This window comes from Euprymna scolopes, unplaced genomic scaffold (assembly GCF_053919585.1).
Source record: "Euprymna scolopes isolate OS-2025 unplaced genomic scaffold, ASM5391958v1 sca444, whole genome shotgun sequence".
NCBI classification, from domain to species: domain Eukaryota; kingdom Metazoa; phylum Mollusca; class Cephalopoda; order Sepiida; family Sepiolidae; genus Euprymna; species Euprymna scolopes.
In genome coordinates this window covers 7,501-17,500 of record NW_027633485.1, presented here as the reverse complement: position 1 = coordinate 17,500, position 10,000 = coordinate 7,501, and the positions used below count along the sequence as shown (strand labels likewise).

Sequence of the window (10,000 nt, the reverse complement as noted above, 5' to 3'; positions counted from 1 at the left end):
ACACACGCTCGCTTGACCGCGACCGCTCGACCGGAACACGCCGCCGCACAACGGACCGCCGCGGCCCCTATGCCTTCGCCGCAAAGCGCGAACGGAGCGAACGCTACAGCCCCGTACCGGTTCCTCGCTTCGCGCGGGCACGGCCCGACCGACCCGGTCCTCGGAGCCAATCCTTCTTCCGAAGGTACGGATCCATTTTGCCGACTTCCCTTACCTACATTGATGCCATCGACGAGAGGCTGTACACCTTGGAGACCTGCTGCGGATGGTGGGTACGGACCGACTCGAGAGCTGCGAAAACCGGACCCGGATTTTCCAGGGCCGCCGAAAGCGCACCGGACGCCGCCCGAGCCGCGGCGCTCTACAGGTACCTTTTCCGTATCTCCGGACGAGCCGATTCCACGGACATGGTCCTTTACGAAGAAGAGAGAACTCTTCCCGGGGCTCCCGGCGACGTCTCCGGGCTCGCTTGCGTCACCGCGGTTTCGCCCGGGAAGCGACGGGCGCCGCCGACATCGCTGCCGACAGCGTCGCCACCCCCGGGCCCTCTCCGAGTCCGGGTTCGGGAATATTAACCCGATTCCCTTTCGACGGGAGGCCGGCCGCTTTGTTTTTGTTTGGGCTTTTGATTCGATTCGATTCGATCGCTTTCACTTTCATAACGGATCCGGCGCCTTTCGGGAAGACTTTCGCCCGCGTCTTAGGACCGACTGACCCGTGCTCGACCGCCGTTGGCACGGAACCCTTCTCCACTTCGGTCTTCGAAGGTCTCGTTCGAATATTTGCTACTACCACCGAGATCTGCACCCGCGGTCGGCTCCACCCGGGCTCGCGCCCTAGGCTTCCGTGCTCGCCGCGGCGCCCTCCTACTCGTCGCGGCATCGTTTCGGCGCGAAAGTTCATCGCTCCTCGCCGCGACGGTCCGGCATCGGTCCGTCGCTCCAGCGCCATCCATTTTCGGGGCCGGTCGATTCGGCAGGTGAGTTGTTACACACTCCTTAGCGGATTCCGACTTCCGTGGCCACCGTCCTGCTGTCTATATCGACCGACACCCTTTCGGGGATCTCATGGGCGTCGCGTTAGGCACCTTAGCCGGACGTTTGGTTCATCCCACAGCGCCAGTTCTGCTTACCAAAAGTGGCCCACTTGGCACTCGCATTCGAGGTGACCAACCGCCCAGCGAAGCGTGCTGGCGGCGGCGGCCGGATGGGTCGGCTCCGTCGTTCGGGAGAGTCGGCCCGTTCCACCCGTTCCGAGTTCGAGAGTAGGTCGAGGCCGTGAACGGCCCCGGGGCCTCCAATCGTTCGCTTTACCGGATGGAATTGCGACGATCGAGCGCCAGCTATCCTGAGGGAAACTTCGGAGGGAACCAGCTACTAGACGGCTCGATTGGTCTTTCGCCCCTACACCCGGTTCCGACGATCGATTTGCACGTCAGAGGCGCTTCGGACTTCCACCAGAGTTTCCTCTGGCTTCATCCCGACCGGGCGTGGATCGCCATCTTTCGGGTCCCTGGTCGCTCGCTACGCCAGAGTCGGCCGAGTCGTACTCGGAAAAAGGGGAAACCGACCCGGGGGTGATGCGCCCGCGCGCAGCGCCTAAACTCGACGACAAAATAGGACTAGTTCAAGCCGCGGGATCTCACCGATGGGCGGAAGGAGGATATGGAAGCTGGCGCCCGGCAATTCCCCTTTTTGGAAGATGCGCCGGTCCCCTCTCGGGGAGGAGGGAAAAACAACCGCACGTCAGCCACGAGCCTTCCCTCTCCTATCTCTCTCGGGAAGAGAGAAAAAAGGAAAAGTTGCGGGCACCGCAGCAGCGACGGCGGAAGGCCGAAAACGCCGCGCCGGCGGGATCGGGCACGGCTCGGAGGCGGGTGAGGCGAGGAGAAGACGACGGCACGAGACCGACGACACCCCCCGACGACCCCCGGACGACTTTGCCACGACACCTCTCCCGATCGACGCCCTCCTACACGCTCTCTCGCTTTCGCTTCGCCTTCGGGGTTAGTCAGAGGTGGCCCCTACGACTCGCGAACGGCCAGGACTCCTCGGTCCGTGTTTCAAGACGGGTCGGGTGGGTTGCCGATGCACGTCGCTGACCCGGGGTGGCGGGCGGCTCGAGTAAAAAAGCGTCGCCGAGCGACCTCTCCGGAAACGGAAACGGGCGCGGGCGGGGTTGCCCCCGACAAGAACCCGAAACGTCGGCGAGGTGCGTGACGGCGAGGCCGCGCCAGTCCTATCCCGCCTCTCATCGCGCACGCGCCCGAGACGGTGGGGCGCCTAAGGAGCGACACACAGAGTGCGTCGCCCGCACGCGACTTCCGGCGGGATCAAAACGGACCGGCTCGCCACGTGTAACGGATCGTGTCAGATTTCCTCCGTTCCCGGCAGAAAGGGGCAGTTACGTTCGCGGGCCCGACGGCCGGTGGCCCCCGACTTCACAAGGTGGGAAGACGGGGGTTTTCAGGGTGATGAAACGCCTGCCGCCTACGGAAAAAAACCCGCGTGTTCGACCTGCACGCCGGGAACGGGTCGCGACGACGGACCGGAGGGGAAGTGCGTCCGGTGCCGGCCGCGCGGAGGTCGCGCCGAAGCGCCCGCGCCATGATTACGCCGAGCGATGATGAAGGGGACGGGTGCAGCGGAGTCGCGCGCGGAGGGAGCAGGAGGAAAGAAGAAGCGGCGGCGACGGATGCGGCGGGTTAGGGCCCGGCGGCAGCAGCGATCGAGAGGACGAGTCCCCTCCGTCGCAGCCAACCGACGCAGCCACCTACCGACGCCGCGGTCGTCACCACGTTTCCCTTCCCGCTATCCACGCGGCCCGTCTCCTTCGTCGGCGACGCGGGCACAAAAGCTGGAACCGCGGGGAACGAGTCCCCCGCGGACACGACGAACGACGACCTGTGCCGCGACGGCCTCTCTTTCAAGAACACACATCGAGTTTGGGCTCGAGCCTAGGCAGCACCGGACTGAGTCCCCCCGCGATCGCGGTGAGCGGTCCCACCCGTTTACCCCTGGGCGGTTTCACGTTCTCTTGAACTCTCTCTCCAAAGTTCTTTTCAACTTTCCCTCACGGTACTTGTCGACTATCGGACTCGTCCCGGTATTTAGCCTTGGATGGAGCTTACCACCCGATTTGGGCTGCGTTCCCAAGCAACCCGACTCTCGGATCGAAGGCCGTCGCTCGCCGTCCGCACCGAATGGGCCTGGCACCCGCCGCGGGCGGCCCCGATCGAGGGAACTCCGAACTATGCGAGACGAAAACGAACGGCTGCCTTCGACCCATGCGCCACACGTCCCGAAGCCTTTTACTTGCGACGGGATTCGGCGTTGGGCTTCTCCCGGTTCACTCGCCGTTACTAAGGGAATCCCGGTTGGTTTCTTTTCCTCCGCTTAGCGATATGCTTAAGTTCAGCGGGTCGTCTCGTCCGAGCCGAGGGCGGCGGTTTTTAGTAGAGTGTGGTGTTTGGAGGAGAGGAATCTCGATCGGTACCCTCCGTGTGACGACGGCTGGCCGATATAGCGCCCGTCCGACCGAAAATGAAGAAGCCAACAATTAAAAAAAAGCCTGGGTCCTCCCCATCCGACGTTGCCTACGACGCGGCCACCTTTTTACGGTGCGACGGCCGTGCTCGTCGCGCTGCTCGAGGCGTCGCTGAGAGACACCTTCATGAGGCAGAGAGCGAGACGAGCAGGCGGCGCTTACGTCGGCAGTCGGTTAGGTCGGTGCTTTTTTTTGTTTTGTTCTCCCTTCGGCTGCTTTCGGACAGACTCCTCCTGCTCCTCCTCCACAGTGTTTCTTCACGCGGTCGAAAAGGGAAAAGACTCCGCGGTCTGCCAGCGGGAGACGAAGGAGGAGGCCGGAGAGGGTTTTAAAAAAAAAAAGACATTGAAAGGAGTCAATTCTTTTTTTATTTTTCTTCCCCCTCGTCACTCGCTCCTGCGACGTCCCGGTTACCACCGTGCCGAGGACCGGGCGGGCACGGGGACGGCAAGATGTCGTTTCGTTAACGGAGAAAGACATGTAACGTTCCGCCTCTCGACCGGACGTGGCCCCGAGACAAGGGATCTCGGGGCCGCAATGTGCGTTCGAGGTGTCGATGTTCACTGAGTCCTGCAATTCGCATCAGTTCTCGCGGCTGGCCGCGCTCTTCATCGACGGACGAGCCGAGTGATCCCCCGTCCAGGGTTCAGCACTTGGGTTTTTTTATATTAGTTTTTGTTTATATAGATTTAGTAGTGTGCGAGGAGGTCTGTGCGAGGAGGCGTGACGGCATTGCAATGTCGCGAGTAGTTTGTTTTTAGCTAGCGGCGGTGGCACAGCGGCTGCAAAAAAACAAAAAACGATAAAGCGGCGACAAGGCAAAGAAGAAGCGGCCATCACTTGCGGTGGGCGAAAAAACAAACAGGTGGTAAGACGCGGAAGCAAGCAAGAAGAGCTGGGGCTTTAAAAACCTCCGCGTCACCACAAATCTATCTCTCGCTCCGCCTTTTATAGGTTTGTTTGCGCGCATTCGAGGCGTTGACGCCGACAGACAGAGGAGGTAGGCCGGAAAACAACAAACCAGTCTCGAACGGGAAAACGGTAATGATCCTTCCGCAGGTTCACCTACGGAAACCTTGTTACGACTTTTACTTCCTCTAAACGATCGGGTTCGGTCGTCTTCTCCAGGCATCGAACGCCGAGGCGTAGATGCACGAGTGTCGTGACGGACACGTCGCGCACTGCCCGGCGGCGTCGTCGGCCAGATCCGAGGACCTCACCGGACCGTTCGATCGGTAGTAGCGACGGGCGGTGTGTACAAAGGGCAGGGACGTGATCGACGCGGGCTGTTGACCCGCGCCTACCGGGAATTCCTCGTTCACGGGGTTGGTTACAGGCCCCGATCCCTATCACGGGAGGTGGTTCAGAGGTTTCCCAACCCTCTCGGGCCGGGGCGAAGTCCCCGCTGATACCTCCAGTGTAGCGCGCGTGCGGCCCCGGACATCTAAGGGCATCACAGACCTGTTATCGCTCCGCCTCGTGTGGCTTTCTGCCACCCGTCCCTCTAAGAAGTGCGTGAGAAAACCGACCCGGACCCGAGCGCCACGGAGGACGCCGAGCCCGCCGTAAAAATCACTGACATCGGCGCACTAGTTAGCAGGCCGGAGTCTCGTTCGTTATCGGAATCAACCAGACGGATCGCTCCACCAACTAAGAACGGCCATGCACCACCACCCACCGAATCGAGAAAGAGCTATCGATCTGTCAATCCTACCGGTGTCCGGACCGGGTGAGTTTTCCCGTGTTGAGTCAAATTAAGCCGCAGGCTCCACTCCTGGTGGTGCCCTTCCGTCAATTCCTTTAAGTTTCAGCTTTGCAACCATACTCCCCCCGGAACCGAACTCTGGTTTCCCGCAGGCTACCCGCCGGGTCATGGAAGCGAACGCCGGCGGATCGCCGGTCGGCATCGTTTACGGTCGGAACTACGACGGTATCTGATCGTCTTCGAACCTCCGACTTTCGCTCTTGATCGAGGAAAACGTGCTTGCCACACGCCATCGCTGCAGTTCGTCTTGCGACGATCCAAGAATTTCACCTCTAACGTCGCAATACGAGTGGCCCCGACCGCTCCCTTCGATCATTGCCTCGCCGTAGACGGAGACCGACAGACGTAGACGAGGCCCTCTTCCATCATTCCATGCTTATCGTATGCAAGCTTGAACAGCCCGCTCTGAGCACTCTAATTTTTTCAAAGTGAACGTACCGGCCGCCGCGGACACTCGGTTAAGAGCACCCTTGGAGGAGAAACCGCCGACCGCAACACGCGCGCAGACAAGACACGAAGCAGGGACTCGGAGCGGACCGGGGGGTTCAAAAAAAAAGAGGAACGCGCGGAAAGGGAGAGGGAGAGAAGCGCGGGGGTCAGAGTGCGGGGATGCGAATGAACGCACCCAAACACACACACGTAGCACCCCCCCGTTAGACTACTCCCGGAACCGAACCGACGACCACTTGTTTTTTTTTCCCGGATCCCGATCACGACCTCCTCGTCCACCTCGCCGGCAGGACCGCGTGGCGGGTATGCTAGCGGTTGACACCGGCGGAAAGGGCCGGGAATGCGAACGGACGACCAAAGTCAACGACGGACGATGGCGCCGCCGCCCCGGGGCCGCTTGCGCGACCACGAACCCGAGTTCGGACTACGAGCTTTTTAACCGCAACAACTTTAATATACGCTACCGGAGCTGGAATTACCGCGGCTGCTGGCACCAGACTTGCCCTCCGGTTGGTCCTCGTTAACGGATTTGAAGTGTACTCATTCCGATCGCGGGGCCTCGACAGAGTCCCGCGTCGTTATTTTTCGTCACTACCTCCCCGTGCCGGGAGTGGGTAATTTGCGCGCCTGCTGCCTTCCTTGGATGTGGTAGCCGTTTCGCATGCTCCCTCTCCGGAATCGAACCCCGATTCCCCGTTACCCGTAGTAACCACGGTAGGCACTTAACCGACCGTCGACAGTTGATAGGGCGGACCCTCGAGAGACCCGTCGCCGGGCGTGAAAGCTCGTGCGATCGACCAGTGAGTTATCCAGAGTCACCAAAGCGGAGCGCGCCGCCCTATGAGCCCCGCCACCGAACGGACCCGCGAGCGGGAACGCCGACGACGGGAGGACGGAATGACGCGCATCGGTCTCAGTCTAATATGTAGCGCCGCGACCCGGAACGGCCGACGCGGGTGCCAGCGCGCGAGGCGTGGCGACGACGGCGCGCCGACCGATCGCGGCCTGTGTCACATGTATTAGCTCTAGAATTGCCACAGTTATCCATCGCCTCCGAGGAGGAATACGGTCCCGAGGATTAGGTCCGGTTCCTGAGCCATTCGCGGTTTCGCCCGTTCTAATGCGTGGCGTGAACTTACACTTGCATGGCTTAAGCTTTGAGACAAGCATATGACTACTGGCAGGATCAACCAGGTATCGTTGGAATTTGGGACTTTGTTTCGACAGAACGACAGACCGACCGACCGACCGACCGACATAAGACAGACAACTACAACGACGGGCACGTGTTTATTTATTTTTCGAGGGGGTTCGCCGTCAGTAGAAGCGCGCTGCCCGCGCTGATGGCCTCTTTTTTGTTTCTCCCCTGACTTGGACCGAGACCGAGACTCAAAGAACGAAAGCGACCAACGTCGACAACAACAACGACAACGGCACCCTTGACAGCGATACATACGACAAACGACAAGCAGCACGACGGCAGTGCACACGGACATCGAGGGTCAAGGTGCAGACTGAACTCGCCGAGGTCGTCGTCATCGTGGTCGCCATCGATTCCGTCTCGTCGTCGTCGTCGTCAACGTCCACGTCACAGCCGGCCGAGAAGAGAGAACAGACGACAGCGTCGACAACAACAACATCGACAACGGCACCCTTGACAGCGATACATACGACAAACGACAAACAGCACGACGGCAGTGCACACGGACATCGGAGGTCAAGGTGCAGACTGGAATCGTCGAGGTCGTCGTCATCGTGGTCGCCATCGATGCCGTCTCGTCGTCGTCGTCGTCGTCTTCGTCGTCGTCGTCGTCGTCATCAACGTACCAACCGACCGAGACGAGAGAGCAAGCAACAACGTCGACAACAACAACGACAACGGCACCCTTGACAGCGATACATACGACAAACGACAAACAGCACGACGGCAGTGCACACGGACATCGGAGGTCAAGGTGCAGACTGAACTCGTCGAGGTCGTCGTCATCGTGGTCGCCATCGATGCCGTCTCGTCGTCGTCGTCGTCTCCGTCGTCGTCGTCGTCGTCGCCAACGTCAACGTCAACATCACAGCCGTCATCGGGGAGGAGCTGGACCAGGGCAGCGGGCGGCGTAAATTTTCCCGTCACCTTCGTCGTCGCCTTCGTCGACCGACCGACCGACCGGCGTCGTGTTCGTGCTCGGAAAACCGAGGAGAGACAACGTGCACATGGCGCGTTCTCGCAAGCGGCTCCTCGGTCCGATTTTTTTGGGCGGCTTTTTCGAGCTTTTTTTTTTTTCTCACCCTTTCGTCCGTGCGACGGCGAACGTTAGGGGAAAAAAAAAAAAAAAAACGACAACAACGCGGCGGACCGGGCGAACAACATCGTCGACACACACGACATTGACGACCGGTCCCCCTTTTCACAATCGCATCGAGATAAAAACGAACGAGTCCGATTCGAGCACCGAGTCGCGAGCGGGAGGACTGTCGGTGCAAGTATCGATCACTGACGTGAGCGCTTCGCCGGACAGAGGATGGCTCATCCGGCAGCCGTGCAAATCGACGGTATGGGAAGAACGAACAAGAAGAGCAACGACTTGATCGGCGGCTTGGGAACTGCGGACGGTGAAAACGGGTTAATCGACTGCGACCACGACTGCTCGATCGATCTTCTTTGGCGCTAACAAAGGTGGAGGTGGCGCAAGAAGGACTAGCGCTATCACCGTCCACGTATCAGAAGATGCGGCGGCAGACGTCGACGCTTATGCGTTGTCGGACGAGAAGTCGCTGCAGCACGTGTACCGCGAGCGGGACGTCCAAGGTTTTGCCAGACGGAAAGAAATCGGGTGTCAGCGAACGTTCACACGGCTGTGAGATCGGACGCTGACAGGAGTAGAGGCGGCAGGGCAGGCGGCGGTTACGGCGCGGCGCCTGCTGCTGCTCATCCTCCTGTTTGCTGCGGCGACTTCCAGGACGGGAGAGCATCGAACAACGTACGTATGGTTACAAGGGGATCAGGATCTACATAGTGCATCCCCCGCGGCTATTTTTGTTTGTTTGTTCGCTCGTTCGTTAATTCGTTCGTTCGTTCGTTCGTTCGTTACAATGTACGTTTTTCCGTTCGACGGCGGCAGGAGAGCGGCGGCGTTTCTCCCTAATCCGGAGGATTTATCGGTCGCACAGCGATGGGTCGTTCGGCCGATCATCGAAAGATTCGCAGGTAGTGGTTGAATGGCAGAACGGCAGCAACAACAGCGGCGGCTGAGAGCGGCGAACGCTGAGGCGGAAGCAGAAGCTGCAGCAAACGTATCGGCTAAACATGGTGGACATAGATATGGCTGACGACGCGGGTACCACGACGACTATGGAACCAGGAAAAGGAGCCGTTAGTTGTTCCAACATATCGTTCGACACGTCGAGCAGCCCTAGGTCCACGGAGAAGCACACACACGTACCACGTATTTATAACCTAACGACGATGAGCGGGCGCACGGTTGGCAGGAACGAAGGCGGCGGATCAAAACAAGTTGGAGCGCGGCGACAGCGATAACGGTGACAGCCCTAGGCGGCGGAGATGCCACTTTCTGACGCCTTTGCGACAAGCCCGTAGAGACGTTCCGGACCACCACGAGGCAAAGAGTCGCTGCTCCGACGAACCGACACACCAAAGTGTGCTTCCTACCGAACATGTTTTATAAAACTTTCAAACTGGAAAACCCCAGAAATGGTGTTGGTATTCGTCCAGACCCACCTCCGACACCTGAAAATGGTGGTCAAAAAAAACGTCGATTATACGAAAGCGACATTTCTGGTCGGCGATTTTCCAGTTTTACGCCTACTGCCACATGGGGATGTCGGTAGGCGTCGCAAAGTGCCTTCTCGACGCCTAGGCACACCAGGACTTTGTCATTTTTTTCCCCCTCGACATTCCTGGTCCGGTCTATTCCGATTTTACACCTACCGCCATGTGGGGGTGGCAGTAGGCGTCGAAAAGTGCCTTCTCGACCGCTAGCGACACCACTACTTTATCGAGCTCTGGAGGCCCGCACACCGACCCGGGGGCCGCGGAGTCGACCCCGGGGGCCTCCTGGCGTCGCCGCCGCTCACTTGGACGCCTTCCGCAACCTGTGGTCCCGCTCGGGGCCGCCGGGAGCCTCGCCGACCTGACCGGTGTCGGTAGGCGTCTGGAAGCGCCCGGCCGACCTGGACGAGGTCCCCCTGGCCCCCGGGGGACACCCCTTAGTTGGATGGGGGTGC

The 10,000-nt window shown here is 60.0% G+C and overlaps 2 non-coding genes and 1 pseudogene across 2 annotated transcripts in view; all 3 read right to left on the bottom strand.

The window, feature by feature from the left end:
- Positions 1 to 3,444, bottom strand: part of LOC145274737 (large subunit ribosomal RNA) — a 5,721-nt gene extending 2,277 nt beyond the window's left edge. Inside the window, exon 1 of the ribosomal RNA XR_013866901.1 lies at positions 1 to 3,444. This exon is cut by the window's left edge and continues 2,277 nt beyond it. This is a non-coding gene — a ribosomal RNA (large subunit ribosomal RNA).
- A 591-nt stretch (positions 3,445 to 4,035) lies between these two features.
- Positions 4,036 to 4,193, bottom strand: LOC145274740 (5.8S ribosomal RNA). The gene has a single exon (XR_013866903.1). It is a non-coding gene; the product is annotated as a 5.8S ribosomal RNA (ribosomal RNA).
- A 395-nt stretch (positions 4,194 to 4,588) lies between these two features.
- Positions 4,589 to 6,958, bottom strand: LOC145274743 (small subunit ribosomal RNA; annotated as a pseudogene).
- Between the last annotated feature and the right edge of the window lie 3,042 nt (positions 6,959 to 10,000).